Source organism: Dermacentor andersoni, chromosome 1 (genome assembly GCF_023375885.2).
Source record: "Dermacentor andersoni chromosome 1, qqDerAnde1_hic_scaffold, whole genome shotgun sequence".
In the NCBI taxonomy this organism is placed as follows: Eukaryota; Metazoa; Arthropoda; class Arachnida; order Ixodida; family Ixodidae; genus Dermacentor; species Dermacentor andersoni.
In genome coordinates, this window is record NC_092814.1 from 33,993,523 (window position 1) to 34,013,409 (window position 19,887).

General features: G+C 47.7%; 1 protein-coding gene and 1 long non-coding RNA gene across 2 annotated transcripts in view; one reads left to right on the forward strand and one right to left on the reverse strand.

Moving 5' to 3' along the window:
* The window catches only part of LOC129380425 (uncharacterized), a 125,531-nt gene extending 108,528 nt beyond the window's left edge, over nt 1-17,003 (forward strand). Inside the window, exon 3 of the long non-coding RNA XR_011892447.1 lies at nt 16,602-17,003. This is a non-coding gene — a long non-coding RNA (uncharacterized lncRNA). The remainder of the gene's footprint in view (nt 1-16,601) is intronic.
* The window catches only part of Ae2 (anion exchange protein Ae2), a 356,548-nt gene that overhangs the window by 283,212 nt on the left and 53,449 nt on the right, over nt 1-19,887 (reverse strand). The gene's annotated exons all lie outside the window — the stretch shown is intronic.

Below are 19,887 nucleotides of genomic sequence, written 5' to 3' on the forward strand. Positions count from 1 at the left end.
TCATGTGAAAGAGCTACATTTGGTGTTGGGACTACTGAAGTATACGTGTAAAGAAAAAAAAAAGAGTGCGATTGTGGCCTAATGGTTAGAGCATTGGTTTGCATGTGTTGGGTCGATCACACCATCGGGAAAGTAATTCAGCCGGACAGCAGCAGCCACGCTCAAGAAACTCTGGGAGGGCTTGCAGAGAAATTTAGCAATCACCTCGCTGTAAATTACACAGCATGCGTACGTAGATTGGGCTAGAGGGACCAACTGCACATCAAGCGAGCGGCCCAATGCGCAGCAAGCGGCGCGGGACTGCTCAGCGTATCCCAGTGAAGCGTGTCGCAAGCATGCAATGTTTAGTTAGATAAAGGTCATAAAGGCAGCCGTTACACGGAACGGCAGTATACTTTGACGTCGACAGATGCGGATGTCACAGCAGCTGCGACAGTCTGGGTTCGCGACCCGCGCGCAAGCCGCGCTTCCGCCCGCGAGCTCCGGAAAAGGCGCGAACAGGAACACGCACGCGTATATGTTGGGCCACAGACGTTCATGGTCGGCGTATCCTGACGCAAACAAGTGTGCTGCACAAGAGGCAGCATGCGCGCACGCTAGTCGCGACGCCACGTGACAACCGAATCCGCGGGTTCGTTCTTCCGATGCAGCACGGTCTGGGGTGGCGTGCCTGTAAAGAACGGCGGTGTGGCTCGCAATAAAGCAAAAAAGGGTTGTTATGGGCCACTGTGGAGGCGAAGCAGGTGCTGTACGTGAAATATATTTCAATCCGCTTCTTCTTCCAAGGTGGGGGTGCAGATGTATGTTGTACACACGAGAGGCAAAGTACGAGCGAAAATTGCTTAAAAAGACAGAGCGGACGCGCCGACAGAAAGCTGGGACGGCTTCCTGCCAGAGTGGAGGACGCAATAAAAGAAGGTAGAGGGGCGAGAACGGTATACGTCAAACAGAAACCACAGCGCGAGCTGCGGTCGAAACGGCACATTAGCTCAAAGCAGAATCGTCGATAGCAAGCGATGGGTCGATCGAAGCCCCGCCTGCGACGCATGCTCATAATGTGGTCGAACGCAGCGGGAAATCGCGCACGCGAGCGGCAAAATGGCTCATCGCGCTCAAAACGGCCGGAATGCACGACGGTGCAGACTGCGATTACGGGGGACTCCGCTGTTACCGTCGTGGAGGTGGCTTCATGCGGCGCAGCCCGACATAACGACGTCCGAAATGAACCTGAACAGACGCGTATATACAGACGCACGCCCACGCTGCAATTCGTTTCAACGACAGCGGACGCGCTGCTGCCAGCGTATACGCAAAACAGGAGCAACTAAAGTATTGGTTTTTATTTCCCGCTCACCGACCCAATTACGAAGTACGGCAAATTTTTCATAAATATCCGTGGTTAAAGCGCAGCTGCACCTACACATTGAAAAGTGAGAAAGGTACACTCGTCGATGAATAATAAGATGAGGCAGGCAAGCGGTATCGAAACCAACAACGCGAGATAGAAATGAGGAGAGCAGCCATTCGAGCAGTGCTGTGCCAAATTTAAGTTGCCGTCTGTGTATTGTCAGGATTGGGGGCTCAATCCCATCGCTCGTGATTCGATGTCAAGATTGGAGTCGGGCATGAATTAGAAGGTAGCTGGCCCATGCCGACGTCCAACTTATCCACGCTGAGGACGTTGATGAAGGGAAGGACTGCTTCTCATCGAGAACGAGGAATATGGGTTTATTTACAGTATTTATATCAGTCTAACATGACTGTTTGAGAAAGTACATCAGTCTAACATGACTGCTTGAGAGAGAGTGTCAGTCCAACATGACTGCTTAAGAGAAGTGTGTCGAGCATCCGCACAACAGCAGTCTTTAAACACTCGGTCCTTCCGCGATACAAGGCGGCGAACGTTCGTGTAGTCATCACAAACTAGCCGCCTCCCCGCAGGACGGTCTACGCACACAAAAGCACACACGTTCGAAGGTCCGGAACCGACGTCAGAGGGCCCCGTAGAACCCGGAGCCGTTCCGGGTAGCGCGTTGGGGAGTTTGGGAACAATAGTTGGCCCGCCGAACTCATCCCGTCACAAAGTCGATTGAGTCACGCTGTGGCTAGAAGTTGGCGGCGACGCTCCCGGTATGTTGCCGTCATAGTCGTAAGTGGGTGGCAATCTTGCACTACAGCTCGCCGTTCTTAACAGCCCCGGGATGTTGCCGCCTATAGACGTAAGTGGGTGGCAATCTTGCACTGCAGCTCGCCGTTCTTAACAGTGCCGGGATGTTGCCGCCTATAGTCGTAAGTGGGTGGCAATCTTGCATCGCAGATGGCCATTCTTAACAGTATACGACTATACGGAACACCACACGAGGTTCGTCGGCGCTTTTACCGCAGATGGATACGATGTGTTAAACGAGTGTTCTCGCGGCCGCCTTATCTCGGGGCTCTTAAGTGTATACGTAAATTTATAACTGGAGTAAACTTATGCACTTTCCTACGGCGTTCCTTCGAACAAACGGAAAGGAGCAGTTCGCGTCGCAAGCTTTCTGCGTTAAAATTCACGGCCACTGCAAAAATAGGAATGAGTAATAATAACACAGAAATTAAAACAAATCGGCGCATTAAGTTCTCAACACGGCATTTCTGTTACTAGCAAATGTTCCTCAGCGTTTTTGGATGAAAACCAGCAAGAGAGAGAGAAAACATTTATTTATCATGAGTTTGGGCGACTTCCTCGCAGGGTGAAGCCCTTAGTTCAGGGCCCCATTGGCTCGCGCCACTCCGCGTGCCCGCCGGATCAGCCGTCGCTGCTCTTGCGCGTCTGAGCTGGTCAGCGCAGTCTCCCAGGAGGAAGGGGAAGGTGAAGGAATAGGGGAGTAGCCCGGAGGGTGTGGCACTCCCAGGTGCAATGATATCTGTGGGCTTTGCTCCACAGTAGGGACAGTATGAGGGATATTGTGTGGGGTGGAAGAGGTGAAGATAAAAGAGGCAGGGAAATGAATTAGTTTGAAGCTGTCGCCACGCGACGGCATCTTCTCGATTAAGGGAATTATGTGGTGGAGGGAAGTGTCTCCTGGTATCTCTGTAATATTGTAGAGTTTCAGTGTACTTCAGTGGTTCTGTCGGTGCGTCGTCTGGGTTGGACAGCTCTTCCAATGGCGCCCGGTTAGCGACCTCTCGGGCTACCGCATTAGCGCGTTCATTACCATAGAGAGAGGCGTGTCCAGGTGTCCAGACGATACGCACCCTGTGTAACGCTGTGGAGTGTAATGATGTAAGGATGCGGTGTGTGTAAGGTGTCACCCTGCCTTGTGCCAAAGTCCTGCAGGCGGTCTGAGAATCAGTGACCACTGTGATAGGTCCATCCGGCGCCGGCATGGTTGAAGCGTGTACGATGGCTAGGGCAATAGCAGCCTCTTCCGCCGTGACACTGTCCAGTGTTGAGCGTGGCCAAAGCTCTCAGAATGTCTGCACTATCTAGTACGACTAGACATAGGGCACGTTTCTGTGGGTAGCGGGCCACGTCGGTGTATAGGACTGGAGTGATTGATTTGTCATCGCCAAATAGGCGAGCCAGGGCTTGTGCTCTTCCCTTTCGTCGACCTTTATGACGGTCAGGGTGCATATTCCGGGGAATTGGGGCCACGTGAATTTTGTTGCGAATGCTAAGCGGAAGAAGTGTGCGGTTTTCCTGTTGTGGTTTTCTTGGTATTTGGTATCCTAGCCGGGATAGAATGTGGCACCCTTGCATTGTTCGTTGCAGACGTTGCAATTGGCTGTTAAGATGACCTTCAACTAGTTCGCGGATGGTGTTGTGCACCCCCAGTCGTAGTAGGAGCTGCGTAGACGCATGTTGGGGTAGTCCCAGCGCTGCCTTTAGTGCCGTACGGAGGAGGGTGTCCATCTGGTGCATCTCAGTCTGAGTCAGATTATGATAGGGGAGGTGGTAGGTTAATCGGCTAATTATGAGGGCTTGCCCGATTCGGAGTACGTCTTTTTCTTTCAGTCCTTGTCGGCGGTTTGTAATGCGCTTTATCATGTGCGTTATTTGGGTAAGTTGTTGGCGGAGCACGTGTAGGGTATGTGTGGCCTTCCCGTTGTGTTGTATGTGAAGTCCTAGTACACGTAGTCTGTCTACCCTTGGAATAACGTTGCCATTGAGATGCAATGTGATGGCTGGTGGAATATCGGCCTTGTTCCGTTTTTTGAATACGAGCAGGAGCTCCGACTTCTCAGCTGCGCATGTGAGTCCTCCGGCTGTTGCATACTCTTGAACTATATTTGCGGCTTCCTGTAGTGCGTCTTGGATGGCGCTGTCTGACCCTGTGGTCACCCAGATTGTAATATCATCGGCGTACAGGGCGTGCTGCACGTTCGGAAGTTTGTCGAGGAGCGGTGGTAGCTTTGCCATCGCCACGTTGAACAGGGTGGGTGAGAGAACCGAACCCTGGGGAGTCCCTCTGCTGGAAAGTTTTATGATATCCAACCGAATATCACCTAGGCCGATGGTGGCTCTTCGGTCAGATAAAAAGGCTCGGACATAATCATAGATGCGCTTTCCGCATCGGGAGAATGCAAGGTTGTTTAGAATGAGGTCATGTGAGACGTTATCGAAGGCTCCTTTGAGGTCCAACGCCAGAGTGGCTCTTGTTTGAGCTTTACTTGGACCATCCACAACATCCTCCTTAAGTTGTAGGAGTATGTCCTGCGCAGACAGACCTGGTCGATAGCTGAATAAGGTATTGGGAAAGAATTGGTTCGCTTCGAGGTGAGGCTGGAGGCGATTTAGAACTACGTGCTCGAAGAGTTTGCCAATACACGAAGTCAGGGAAATGGGTCTGAGATTTTGGAGGGACAGCGGTTTCCCGGGTTTCGGAATTAAGGTGATATCGGCGTGTCGCCATTCCTGTGGAAGCGTTCCGTTTTGCCAATTGTCGTTGTAGTATGCAGTGAGTTGCCGTATGGCCTGGTAGTCGAGGTTGCATAGCAGTGCATAGTGAATGCCGTCTGCTCCGGGCGCCGTGTTTCGTCTTATGCCTTGTAGGGCTGCCCTCACTTCTGTCTCTGTAATATCGCCGTCCAACTGGGTTTCTTCCTCGTGTGGACAGCCTTTGTACTCCGGTCGGTGGCCTGTAGCAATGTATCTTTGTTGCAGTGTTTGGAGGAGCACGTCATCATTCATTTGTTCTTTGTGGGTGATAGTGCGGACTGTGTTCGTTGTGTGCGTTTTTGTGTGCGTTGGGTCGAGTAGTGCTCTGAGGAGGGACCACGTTTTGGAACTACTTAGTGTGCCATAAAGGCGGTCGCAGAGGTTGTGCCAATTGCTATTAGTGAGGCTGGTGGCGTATTCTTCAGCTTCTGCTGTGATCCGGGCGATTCTTTGTTTCAGCCTACGGTTGTGCCTCTGCCTCTTGCATCGTTTGCTCAAGCCTCTTCGAGCATCCCAGAGATGGAGCAGATGTCTGTCCACATCCGGTGTCTCCGTTGTTGCAGTAAGTTGCTTAGTGGCTGCTTTAAAATCTGCTTGTAGCGGTTGTGTCCACTCGCGTAGAGATGGCGGGTCGTGTTGTTCAGATTTGGTCGGGAGCCTATATATAACACAGATTGTATACGCAGATACTCTACGCCTATATATAGTATTCACGTGTGTATACGGTTCTGGCCAGTACGATTCATCTCAATCTGCTTTCAAAGGTGTACGGCAAGAGTGATAGCGTATCAACAACCCTAGATGCTGCATAGCGTGTTGCTATACAGTGCTCTATTTTGCTGTGCGGTACACGCATGAACACTGAAGCGCTTGTGCATGGTCGTAAGTAATTCTCAAAGGACTAACGAGGACTAACGGAGTGCACCATGTAATTGTGTCCCACTGGATACCTGGTCAAAGCGACGCTTACAAAAACGCATCCCTCCATGCATGCAAGCTCGGTGACACGCCGCTGTTAACGATTCACGTAACGGAATATGCCAGCTTCATAAAAGAAGCTTCCACGTTATATAACAAAGATATTTGCTATCACCAGCATTTGAGGTTTCCTGATGTTCGTATTACTGATATTTCACCGAACCAAGTACTGGAAGTTTTCAACGAATACAGAAAACATGACATGTATTCACCGTCCAAGGCACTTTACAGCAAACTGCATGGCCGTCCCCGCAGAGCTCTTGCCGTCATTGAGATGTACGTGCCCGTCACTGCCTACCGCATGCCACTGCAAGGCGGGGTATCACTGCCAGTTTATTGGAATTAAATTGCCGGCTACTTTAGGAAGATTGACTGCTGATTGACAAAATGAAGTTCGACATCCCAAAGCGACACCTAGGCCATGAGAGACACCGCATGCAGTGAGGGGCGCCGGAATATTTTTCACAAGTGGCCCGCACGATCACGCGCATCTCACACAGACGCCACGGCATGCGAGAGGAGGACACACTGAAGCTGGTCACAAGCTTGGTCGTCAGCCGAGTGGCATACAGCCTCGCATACTACAATCCCATCAAGAGTGAGGTACAACAGGCGGACGCGATTCTACGCAAAGCCTACAAAACCGCACTCCACCTTCCCCAGAACACCTCAACCGAAAAGCTCCTAGCCTTAGGACTACACAACACCTTCGACGAATTGAAAGAGGCGCAACTAGTCTCCCAACAACGCAGACTACAGCAGACCCCATCTGGCAGGGAGCTCCTGAAGAAACTAGGCTGCGCCGATCAACTTCAAGAGATACAGAGGACCGAAACAATTCCGGATGAGTATCGCAACACACTAAAAGTAGCACCCATACCCCGGAACATGGATCCCAACCTACACAAAGCACGCAGAGAAGCGAGGGCTGAATACCTACAAAAGACCCTAGCACCCCAAGAAACGACGGTATATGTGGACGCAGCCACATACGCCAGAGCAGCGGGTCAGAGCAACAGCAACGCGGTAGCAACGGTGATCGATTCGAACCTACGCGAGATCACCAGCGCATCACTACAAGGCTGTACGATAGTCGAGGCTGAAGAAGCGGCCGTCGCTCTAGCGGCAGCGGAGGGCTATCGGTCTAAACGGTCTCTAACAATCCTTACAGACTCGCAAACAGCGTGCCGCAACTACCTACGCGGCAGAATAGGGCACGGAGCACTCCGCATACTCCGCTCCGGAGACCACATAACAGAACGACAAACAAAAGAAGAACCAATTAGGCATACGATAGTATGGACGCCGGGACACACGGGAGTGGCAGGGAACCAAGAGGCGGACAGGATAGCTCGAGGGTACACTTATTACCGAGCATCCAACGTAGGCGACCTCGAGGAGGCCGAACCTGTACCCCAAGACTATTCGGCAATAATCAATTACTACAAGGGCTGCAGAAAGCGGTATCCACCACCGCACAACTCCTTTAGCAGAGAGGACTCTGTCGCGTGGAGGCAGCTACAAACGGGCTCGTACCCGAACCTACACGTACTCAGCAAAATTTATCCCACACTATACAATGACGCATGCCCCTGGTGCCACGAAACACCCACGCTGTACCACATAACGTGGGCATGCCAGAAGATAGACGTGGTACCCGTTATACCAAACCCGAGTGCGGAGCAATGGGAGGGAGTGCTCTCCAGCGATCGCCAGGTCGACCAAGGTCTGATTCGGCGAGCACAACTGGCAGCAGCATCCAGCGGAGCCCTGGACTAAGGGCAACCGACCGTTGTGCTAAAAGATGGACGATTCCATCTGAAGACCGCAGAAGACCAGCGAATCTAGAGCTGATAAAGTTTTTCACTCACTCACTCACACTCACAACCTGGGGCTCTTGAACGTGTGTCTATAAGCACGCGTATTGCTGAATGGGCGAGTTGGTGCATCGTATTCTTGTCTTCCTTTAGTGCAACTCATCTCGAGTATATGAAGGAAAGGGACAGGATGGGCGCCACATCTTTCTTCTTTTTTTAGCGCTCATCCCGTCACCTGTCCTTTTCCTCCATACTCGAACTGAGTTGCGTTAAAGGAAGACAAGAATACGCGTCATAAGCACACGAGTGCTTTCACGCCGCTTTAGGCCTCGTATGGCGGCGCCAGCGCTGCAGAACGCGGCAGCGCCACTGCGGCCAGGTCGAGCATTGTGTCCCCGGCGCGCATGTTGCCCGAAGTTGTGCGCGGCGGCTGTCGCCGTACGGCCTCGCGAAATGGGCCACGGTTGTTGTTTCGCGGCTACGGAAGGATAAGCAACGTTGGCGAGTACTTGAAACGAAGCAGTTTGTTTCGCGGGGCTGACTTGTAGGCCGTTAATCATGAATATTGCGTGAGGGAACAAATCAGCAATGCCGTCGGTCCATGGAAATATTCGGAAAGTGCGTGGTACAAATAAAAAAGCGTAGAGTACGACGTGCGCTTATACGTGAGCACACACTATTCTTGCTAAACATTCTGGGTGTTACCGTGATACCTGTTTTGTAGCGCTTGCATTTCAGGAAGCTACGTTTTAACGCCAGCTTGGCCCATGTGTGCGGCACGCATAAGCTAGCACGCATTGACCGGGGACACAGATGCGCGCGCGACGCAGTTTGGCGGCCACGCCCGGACTTGGCCACGAGGTGGTGTTGGCTTGACGCCAGCAGAACGCGGCCCGCCGATGAACCAAGAGCCCGGGCCCGGCCCGAATTAACAAATCTTGTCGTTCGTAAGTGCTCTTAAATTGCGATCGTACGGCCGTCGTCGCTATTAATATGTCAGGCATCAGGATTGGCTGTAATTTTCTCTTACGAGCAATTCTAGCGTAAGAGGTTCACGCCGTCTGATCAGGCGGTCAAGTACGGTTGTGGCTTAATGGTTAGAGCCAAGGCAGATGCCACAACGATGAGCTCGCCACTTTTTGCTCGGCGCACCGCGTGAAGTGGCTCAAGTTTCGATACGTTCACTAACAACACCAAACAGAGGCGGACGAATAGCACATTTTTCGTATACGAATCGAATACGAATGGTAAGTATTAAATATCGAATCGAACAGTGAACCTCAGACGCATACATGTATTCCAGTTTAAGTTAACGCTTGTGATGTGTGGTTCTTTGTTTAGTGTCCCTGTAAGACACTGCAGTGTCTACCACCAAGAATATGTACTTACAGCAGGAATATTTATTTCTGCGCGTGTAATTAGGTACTACGCGAGTACTGCCTAAACACAGCAATCTTAAAATAAAATTGCTAGTTCCTATTAAACATTGCACAAATAGTGTCTCAACATCTTCAAGAGTGCTTGAAAACAAGCTTTACTGACGGCGGTTGTATGGAATAGAGATTTAGAAATACGCTAAAGAAATGGTTGCCGAAGAACGTCAGAAGTTGTAGTAAAAAATCAAAACAACAAAAACAACCAAAGAAAACTGCTGAAGGACTAGTGTGCCGAAAAATCACGTAAAAGGACCAATTGCAAGAAAAACATGTATTATCGTAGCGTAAAATATAAAACTGCAACATGACGGCCGAAAACATTAAATTACAGACTACAAGCAACACTCACAGGTTATCACGTAGGCTACCACTGCGAAATCTAAAACTTCCATTGTCGATTTTGTTTCTGCACTCCTGACAGCTCCTGTCGTTGTTTCACTTCTGATAATTTGAGATACTTTATTTAGCAGATGGAGAAGAGTAACAAAACTAACAGTCCGTCGGTTGTTGCGAAATATTTGGTTAGTTTCGAATACGAACATTTAGTTTGTAATATTCGATTCGTATTTGAAAGAACATTCGCCCACCCTAATAATAAACGAAAACAAGGGACGCGACTATGTCCTAATAATATCTTGAAGAGCAAGCAGAAGAAAGCGTGTGAAGAATGTGCGCGTTCGTGTACCTTACACGCGCTGAACGGCTGCAATCAGTCACGTGCGACTTCCAAGGAAATCGATAACAATCCACTTTCGCCAGCTTCCAGGCGGCGTATATATAGCCCTTATGACGTCTATGCGCACAACAGTACACAAAAGTTGAATTTTCTTTCACTGCGTACACAGGTTCGCGTCGCCAGTGGTCATTCTCGTCTATGCGTGGCGGAGAGCAGGGAATACAGATTTTTTCGCCGGCACTCGCCGCAGTGGCGCTGCATGTCCGATTTGAAACAGCAGCGCACGAAGCCTGTCGAGAATACGGTCAACAAGACCAAGCTTGTAGCAACTCAGAAGTAGACCGCAACCACCAAGTCACCGCAAGATCGAGGCCCCTATAAGGATAAGTTCACTGCCTACCCTGTAAAGGAAAAATCTCGAGAATTCCTTAATTTAATTTAATTATGGGGTTTTACGTGCCAAAACCACTTTCTGATTATGAGGCACGCCGTAGTGGAGGACTCCGGAAATTTTGACCACCTGGGGTTCTTTAACGTGCACCTAAATCTAAGTACACGGGTGTTTTCGCATTTCGCCCCCATCGAAATGCGGCCGCCGTGGCCGGGATTCGATCCCGCGACCTCGTGCTCAGCAGCCTAACACCATAGCCACTGAGCAACCACGGCGGGTCTCGAGAATTCCTGCTGTCACGAACATCTGTAACATGGTTCTCATTATCTGCGTTCTTGGTGTCTCTCTGCCTGTATTTGCGACTTTTTCCTCTCACCCGAGCACCACATTTGTGATAATCGGGAGTCCCAATGTGCACCAAGGAATGCGAGAGGTGCGTCCGTGCTTTCTTTAGACACTTCGTCGACCTATGCTGCCTTCCATAGGTCGACCTATGGTGCCTGGTGGTGGTCCCGTGCAGACGATGACCTCTCGGTGAGCGCATATTTCCCCCTCATCTTTGAAGAGGTTCAATACTTACAAGCATTTGTCTCGCAAACCATATTTATTTCAAGGGAATTTTCCACGTCTCAATAATTTATCTCGTCGTATTCGAGTGCTGATTGCCGTGTTATAGTTTGTACACGAAGCTTTCCCTCAAGTCTAAATATTTTAAGGCAGTTTGTCGTGTGCGTATCATGGCCACGCACGCTCATATCGCCTTCCGTTTCGCTACCACGGGTGCGCTTTAAAACCACGGCGCTGCAATTTTGCTTTCCTTTCCTTCCTTCTTCTCCGCCATTAAACTGGCTCTCTTAACTACTACACGCAGAGACAAAGCAACAGCGCGCGCATGCGATCCCATAGATGAGATGAATATATACATATATATATATATATATATATATATATATATATATATATATATAGAAAATTATCAGTCATATCTCTCGTAGTATAGCCCTCTGGGCCGTTTCCTTTTTTTCTTTCGAAAGCAGTCCGATTAGGGTTATTATAATTACACGAAGGTATTTCGCCCTCGTTAGCAGCAGTCCTTGAGATAGTTATTCTGGCGGCTAGCTTCCCACGCTATGCGTGCCGCCCTCGCACCTGGTTAAGCTGTTCCTAGACGCTAGAGTTATACTATGTCCGCGCAACCTTGAGCGATCGGAAAGCGCGTTTTCCCCTCTTGGCCGGCGGAGAAGGGAGGCTTTGTGTCCGGCCCGCAGAGCCCTCCCCATCTCAGTAAGGTGCCTGGTGGTGGTCCCGTGCAGACGATGACCTCTCGGTGAGCGCATATTTCCCCCTCATCTTTTAAGAGGTTCAATACTTACAAGCATTTGTCTCGCAAACCATATTTATTTCAAGGGAATTTTCCACGTCTCAATAATTTCTCTCGTCGTATTCGAGTGCTGATTGCCGTGTTATAGTTTGTACACGAAGCTTTCCCTCAAGTCTAAATATATTAAGGCAGTTTTCCTAGTCTCTAAAGCCGCTCGAGCTCGCTCTTCTCCTCGGGCGGCCATTTTTCCAAGAAAGTATGCCTTCCAACCACTCAGAAAACGACTATCGCGGACAACATCAGTCCGTTTCCACGTAAATATGAGGCTCGGAGCAGGAGCTATGGCGCTTCAAAGTAACCTGGGGCCTGACGAATTGAGCTATCTTTCCGGGTAACATCCAATGGTCACGAGTTCAAATCGCCTGTCATGTTCCTTTTTCTTTCCGCTTTTTCTTTCTTTCTTTTTAATGCCTTTTCCTTTATTTTACCACTGTACGGGTACCCTCCTAAAAAAAAAGAAAAAAAAAAACATATATATCTTCAATTATGTATGGCCACACATGTGCAGGTCATAAATACCAGGTTCTCTAGCCGAGTGCCATCCGTGCGGTATAACCGAGCTCAGATTGGTCCACCTTGACTGATCAAATAGGGCACCACTGTAGGTTGAATGAGGCGTACAACTCCTGCGGGACCCGCCGTGGTTACTCAGCGGCTATGCTGAGCACGAGGTCGCGGGATCGTATCCCGGCCACGGCGGCCGCATTTCGATGGGGGCGAAATGCGAAAACACCCGTGTACTTAGATTTACGTGCACGTTAAAGAACCCCAGGTGGTCGAAATTTCCGGAGTCCTCCACTACGGCGTACCTCATAATCAGAAAGTGATTTTGTCACGTAAATTCCCATAATTTAATTTTTAATTTAACTCCTGCGGGGACGGTAGAGTATCCGCCTCCCGTGCAAGAAGACCGTGATTCAAATCCCGATGCCGCACAATTCCCCACCGGAAAATACAAAAAAAAACCGTGTGTTGAGAAAATTGCACAAACAGGCCTGGAGTGCGGCCTGATCCCGGTGACCAGAACCGGTAACGCACTCTCTCACCAGAGCAGGATTGGCCACCCTGGTGCTGTACTTGGCCACAACCTCCTATATGAACACAACAATCAAACCCCGGCCCTCAGTCCCCAGCAGCTGCGAAGCAACTGACCACGGCGGCGGTCAGACCTGCGACGCTGCAGAGGGTGCTAAGAATCCCTGGCTCCGGACAGGCCGCCATTGGAATATGAACCTGGCAACGTTTAACGCTAGAACGTTATCTAGTGAGGCGAGTCTAGCAGTCCTATTGGAGGAATTAGAGGGCAGTAAATGGGATATAATAGGGCTCAGTGAAGTTAGGAGGCCAAAAGAAGCATATACAGTGCTAAAAAGCGGGCACGTCCTGTGCTACCGGGGCTTAGCAGAGAGACGAGAACTAGGAGTCGGATTCCTGATTAATAAGAACATAGCTGGTAACATACAGGAATTCTATAGCATTAACGAGAGGGTGGCATGTCTTGTTGTGAAACTTAATAAGAGGTACAAAATGAAGGTTGTACAGGTCTACGCTCCTACATCTAGTCATGATGACCAGGAAGTCGAAAGCTTCTATGAAGACGTGGAATCGGCGATGGGTAAAGTCAAAACAAAATACAGTATACTTATGGGCGATTTCAATGCCAGGATAGGCAAGAAGCAGGCCGGAGACAAGTCAGTGGGGGAATATGGCATAAGCTCTAGGAATAGCAGAGGAGAGTTATTAGTAGAGTTTTGCAGAACAGAATAATATGCGGATAATGAATACCTTTTTCCGCAAGCGGGTTAGCCGAAAGTGGACGTGGAGGAGCCCGAATGGTGAGACTAGAAATTAAATCGACTTCATACTCTGCGCGAACCCTGGCATCATACAAGATGTAGACCTGCTCGGCAAGGTGCGCTGCAGTGACCATAGGATGGTAAGAACTCGAATTAGCCTTGACTTGAGGAGGGAACGCAAGAAACTGGTACATAAGAAGCCAATCAATGAGTTAGCGGTAAGAGGGAAACTAGAGGAATTCCGGATCAAGCTACACAACAGGTATTCGGCTTTAACCCAGGAAGAGGACCATAGTGTTGAAGCAATGAACGACAATCTTATGGGCATCATTAAGGAGTGCGCAATAGAAGTCGGTGGTAACGCCGTTAAACAGGAAACCAGTAAGCTATCGCAGGAGACGAAAGATCTGATCAAAAAACGCCAATGTATGAAAGCCTCTAACCCTACAGCTAGAATAGAGCTGGCAGAACTTTCTAAGTTAATCAACAAGCGTAAGACAGCGGACATAAGGACCTATAATATGGATAGAATTGAACAGGCTCTCAGGAACGGAGGAAACCTAAAAGCAGTGAAGAAGAAACTAGGAATAGGCAAGAATCAGATGTGTGCGTTAAGAGACAAAGCCGGCAATATCGTTACTAATATGGATGAGATAGTTCAAGTGGCTGAAGAGTTTTATAGAGATTTATACAGTACCAGTAACACCCATGACGATAAGGAGAGAGAATAGGCTAGAGGAACTTGAAATCCCACAAGTAACACGCGAAGAGGTAAAGAACGCCTTGGGAGCTATGCAAAGGGGGAAGCAGCTGGGGAGGATCAGGTAACAGCAGATTTGTTGAAGGATGGTGGGAACACTGTCCTAGAAAGATTGGCCGCCCTATATACACAATGCCTCATGACCTCAAACGTACCGGAATCTTGGAAGAACGCTAACATAATCCTAATCCATAAGAAAGGGGACGCCAAAGACTTGAAAAATTATAGACCGATCAGCTTACTGTCCATTGCCTACAAAGTATTTACTAAGGTAATCGCAAATAGAATCAGGAATACCTTAGACTTCTTTCAACCAAAGGACCAGGCAGGATTCCGTAAAGGCTGCTCAACAATAGACCATATTCACACTATCAATCAAGTGATAGAGAAATGTGCGGAATATAACTAACCCTTATATATAGCCTTCATTGATTACGAAAAAGCATTTGATTCAGTCGAAACCTCAGCAGTCATGAAGGCACTACGGAATCAGGGTGTAGATGAGCCATATGTAAAGATACTGGAAGATATCTATAGCGGTTCCACAGCCACCGTAATCCTCCACAAAGAAAGCAACAAAATCACATTAAAGAAAGGCGTCAGACAGGGAGATACGATATCTCCAATGCTATTCACAGCATGTTTACAGGAGGTATTCAGAGACCTGGAGTGGGAAGAATTGGGGATAAAAGTTGATGGAGAATACCTTAGCAACTTGCGTTTCGCTGATGATATTGCCTTGCTTAGTAACTCAGGAGAGCAATTGCAATGCATGCTCACTGACCTGGAGAGGCAAAGCAGAAGGGTGGGTCTGAAAATTAACCTACAGAAAACTAAAGTAATGTTTAACAGTCTCGAGAACAGCAGTTTACGATAGGTAGCGAGGCACTGGAAGTGGTAAGGGAATACATCTACTTAGGGCAGGTAGTGACCACGGACCCGGATCATGAGACTGAAATAACCAGAAGAATAAGAATGGGCTGGGGTGCGTTTGGCAGGCATTCTCAAATCATGAACAGCAGGTTGCCGCTATCCCTCAAGAGGAAAGTGTATAACAGCTGTGTCTTACCAGTACTCACGTACGGGGCAGAAACCTGGAGGCTTACGAAAAGGGTTCTGCTGAAATTGAGGACGACGCAACGAGCTATGATGGAAAGAAGAATGATAGGTGTAACGTTAAGGGATAAGAAAAGAGCAGATTGGGTGAGAGAACAAACGCGGGTAAATGACATCTTAGTTGAAATCAATAAAAAGAAATGGGCATGGGCCGGACATGTAATGAGGAGGGAAGATAACCGATGGTCATTAAGGGTTACGGACTGGATTCCAAGGGAAGGGAAGCGTAGTAGGGGGCGGCAGAAAGTTAGGTGGGCGGATGACATTAAGACGTTTGCAGGGACAACATGGCCACAATTAGTACATGACCGGGGTAGCTGGAGAAGTATGGGAGAGGCCTTTGCCCTGCAGTGGGCGTAACTAGGCTGATGATGATGATGATAGATAATTGCCAAACAATGAATTGGCATTTGGGTAATTGGCAAAGTGGGTGCTTCTATATAACAGCCGATTGCATTGCTATATAGCAATGCAATCGGCTGTTATATAGAAGCACCCACTTTGTCACACTTATAGAAGCACCCACTTATATAGAAGCACCCACTTGTGTCACAAAGAAGCATCTTAATATTCTTTGTGCAGTTTTCTACAAAACTCCTTTCATGGCAATTTCAGTGCTATCTTAGGGTATACTCCTTTCTTTCCTGCTAAAATAGCTATTAACCTTATTATAATAGCATACTGTAATGCAAGCTTTGCCACCATAACTAGAAAATTGTCATTACTGTTGGCATATGTATTTTTGTGATAGAGGCCCTGGTCATATGATTGCACTGATAATATAATTTCCTGTCTTGTGGAAAGCTAACATGTTTAGTAACAAGCTCACTTTGACAATGTCTACCTGCACAGCAAAGGCATTTTCTAAGCTTGCTGTAGAACGTCCGTAATGCCTGTTCAACTGCTTACATGTTGCTTGTATCATTTCGTGGTTCTTAAGTGCAGCAATGTTATGACTGGCGCCTTGCCTTTCCTAAGATAATTCACACATGAAACTTCCATGTACTGGTCACAATACGAATATCGAAGTTCATTAAACTGAAGTTGATTTACAGCTTTTGTTTGTAGATGACAATTGGTATGATAGAGTTTATGTGTCGTGCATCTGTTGGTGGGTTACGCACATCCATCACGCTCCCAGCTTTAATGCACTAATTCAGTCATTTCATGCATTTTTAGGACTTTGCACAAAACAGGTGGAGATGTTTAGAGCTCACAGGGTTGAAAGCTTGTCTCTTGTGCACTTCCTTTATAAGAAACAGATGCATGGTGTGTTGCAATGTCACTGTAGCAAAACTAATATATTGCCTTTTCTCTTCTCTTTTCTAGACTACACAACGCAACATTTCAGCCTACTTCCAGGGCAGCTGGAGAACTCGTTCTCCTTACTAGCCCGGGGATATTAAATGGATGTGTTCAAGCACAAATGGAAACCTGTCTTCTTCTGTTGCATGCCACACCTAGCGACTTGGCAATCACTATTCGCCACAGACAGATAGTTGACAGGATGTTACTAGCAAGTCGTTAGGATATATAAAGGTGGTTAATAAATAGTCGCTGCACAGTTTTTAGGAAGCAAATAAAAATTTTATTCAGAGATAATCAAAGCTTATTTTTGCAATATATAATTGCAAAAGTAATTACCTCTGAATAAAATTTTTATGTACTTCCTAAAAACTGTGAAGCGACTATTTATTAACCACCTTTATACATCCTAACGACTTCCTAGTAACATCCTGTCAACTATCTGTGGCGAATAGTCGACAGGGTGTTACTAGCAAGTTGTTAGGATGTATAAAGGTGGTCAATAAATAGTCGCTTCACAGTTGACACTTTCTACCGACATAAGATAATAAGCAGTCGGTAAGAATTCTATCGGCATTTTATATACATACTTTCAATTCAATATCGGTGGCCAATAGTCGGTAGGAGGTTACTAGGAAGTTGTTACGGTGTCTAAAGACGGTTTATAGAATGTCGATAGGTTCTAGTAACATTTGTCTAAAGACGGTTTATAAAATGTTACTAAAAATTTTTGTAAGGGATGTGCGTATGTTGCACACCGTGCGAACAAACGAGCGCACAGGACACACACCAAGGGAGAGCAGACTGTTTTTGTCTGCACTGATGCGTGTATATGTCAGCATCGGTTGACGCGCGCTCCCACGCAGTTCGAGTTCCTGTCTAGATATACACACATTGCAGAGTCAAAACAAACGCGGTTTAGGCTGTATAGCAAGCATGTCAAACAAGCACATTTTAAGTTATTTTGCAGATATACTTTCCTAAGGACGGGCGTATCTTCTTCTACGGTCGCTTTCCGTTGTGTTTAGGAGAGCTGCAGCGAGTGAAATAGCGGCAAAAATCACCGACGATTACAATACACCCTAATGCGAAATTTGAGCGCAGCTCCGTACGTGTTTTCATTTCACGATATATTGGCAGGCGCGGACAATTGGTCTCGTGCGGCACGTTGCAAACGGAGCGATGTGTGGCTGGCGCGACTGCCTCGCTAATCGGGCGATCGCGAGAGGCATCGCGTGGATGACGCGTGGGCGCGATTCACAGCAGCCACCGCAGACAGGCATCCGCTCGTGCAGTGCTTTGTTTCCATGTCTGACGCGCGCTACTCTGGCGCCACCTCGTAGCCATCGTCGCCGTAGAGCCCGTCTTGCGCGGCACAACGCTTTTCCTCTCACGCTTTCGCCATTCCCTCCTCCTCCGCTTTCCTAGTCGTGCTCTCTTCGCTGTCGCCGTCTTTCATCCCCCGCTGCGCTCCGAGTTCGCTCTTTCATCCTTCGATGTGCTCGTTCGCTCGGTTACGAGGGACGCCGACGCTCGCCGCAGGAATGGGCGCCGCTCTAAAAATAATTACTAATTTTACGTACCTTCTACTACTAACCCACTTATGTACTTACTCCTGCACGGGCCGTGACGGGCCTGCAGTATATAAAAATGAAAACAATGCAACACCATTCGGATATTGCAAAGTTTTTCAAGTTGGCCACACACGGCGAGAAATCACGTACGGCTTGCCAATTGCAGCGATGGTCGTGGTTAGCATGCATGCCAAGCACGCACAACGCTACTAACCGCGCAAGTTACTTTCAATATTTGTTATTTTATACTAGAGTATCTTGCATGTTACTCTATTCGAAGCTTTTATGTACGACTAGTAGTGTCCGCCTAGTCTATTGAATCGTAACACGGCACGCTGGGGCCAAAATTCAAGAAACAAATGCACGACTGTACAGATATTTCCCAACGGGATATATATTAATGTCTGAATGATGCACGTACGTTATAGCTATAATAACGTGATAACAATTGTTCGTGACCAAAACAATGTTTAAAACTTCGCTGGATGCGAAAACACCCGTGTACTTAGATTTAGGTGCATTTTAAAGAACCCCAGATAGTCCAAATTTCCGGAGTCCCCCGAAGTGCCTCGCAATCAGATCGTACTTGTGCCACGTAAAACCCTATATTTTTTTATGTTTAAAGCTACGCAGAAACTCCACTGGTGTTGTCTAATACCCCTGTCACACGGAAAAAATTAATGTCATTCGAATCGAATGGCATTCGCATATAATCCCACCAATCGGGATTTACACAGGAAAGTTTAATGTCATTCGAATGGAATGACATTTGCCATCGAATGAGTTAGGGGAACTCATTCGCATTCGATTTAGAACCGAATGTATACTCTTGATTCCAGATAGACAACAGCGACACGCAACGCGAAAAATAATGCGTGCATCAGAAAGGTCAGAAGATATTTTTTTTGGACTTATAAAAAGGAATAATTATTTTTGCCATGATGATATTTTCATCACGGGCTGTGCTCAAGCGCTATTATTCTTTGCATCAGGAGTCCGTTGCGGCGGTCGGCCATATTGGATGTGTTGATCGAAGTGCTTTTATAGTTGTGAATAATTGGCCTCGAAAGGTTTTCGTCCGTTTTAAAAGTACTCGCAAAAGTTCTTAAACGCGTTTAATAGGCACAAAATTTATTTGAATTTCCCAAATTTTGTTCCAGATCGTCATCGTTATCATTTGCGAATGCCATTATATTTTACTGTATAGCACCGCAAGAGACCGAATGGCATTCGAAGCATCGAATGCCATTCGATTCTAATGACATTAAATCTTCCCGTGCGACAGGCGTATAAGCAAGCGTAAGCATGCCCCAAAATTTCAATTGGCCCACCTCTAAATTTCAAGTTGGCCCACACCCCAACTTCTATTTGACCCACCACCCAAATTAAGTTGGCTCACCCCCAAATTTAAGTTGGCCCACCTCCAAAATTTAAGTTGGCCCCTCTCAAATTCCCCCCCAAGTTGGTCTGCCCCCACTATAAGCTCTCCCGTGCATTTTCTATGGAGCCCTATACTCCATTCCATACATAGCAGTCAACGCTGTGGAAGCTAGAGAGACTTCTTGCGGTGGCTTCGTTCGCACTTATAGTTCGATGTTTTTTTTTTTTTTTTTACCGCAATTGTGCGCAACTGCTTTTTGTATAGGCTCAGTACTGAATGAAACAAGTTTCAATCCTTAGTACCAAACACATTGTGGCATACGGCTTCTAATGTGTTGTTTTAGAGCATTTCTATT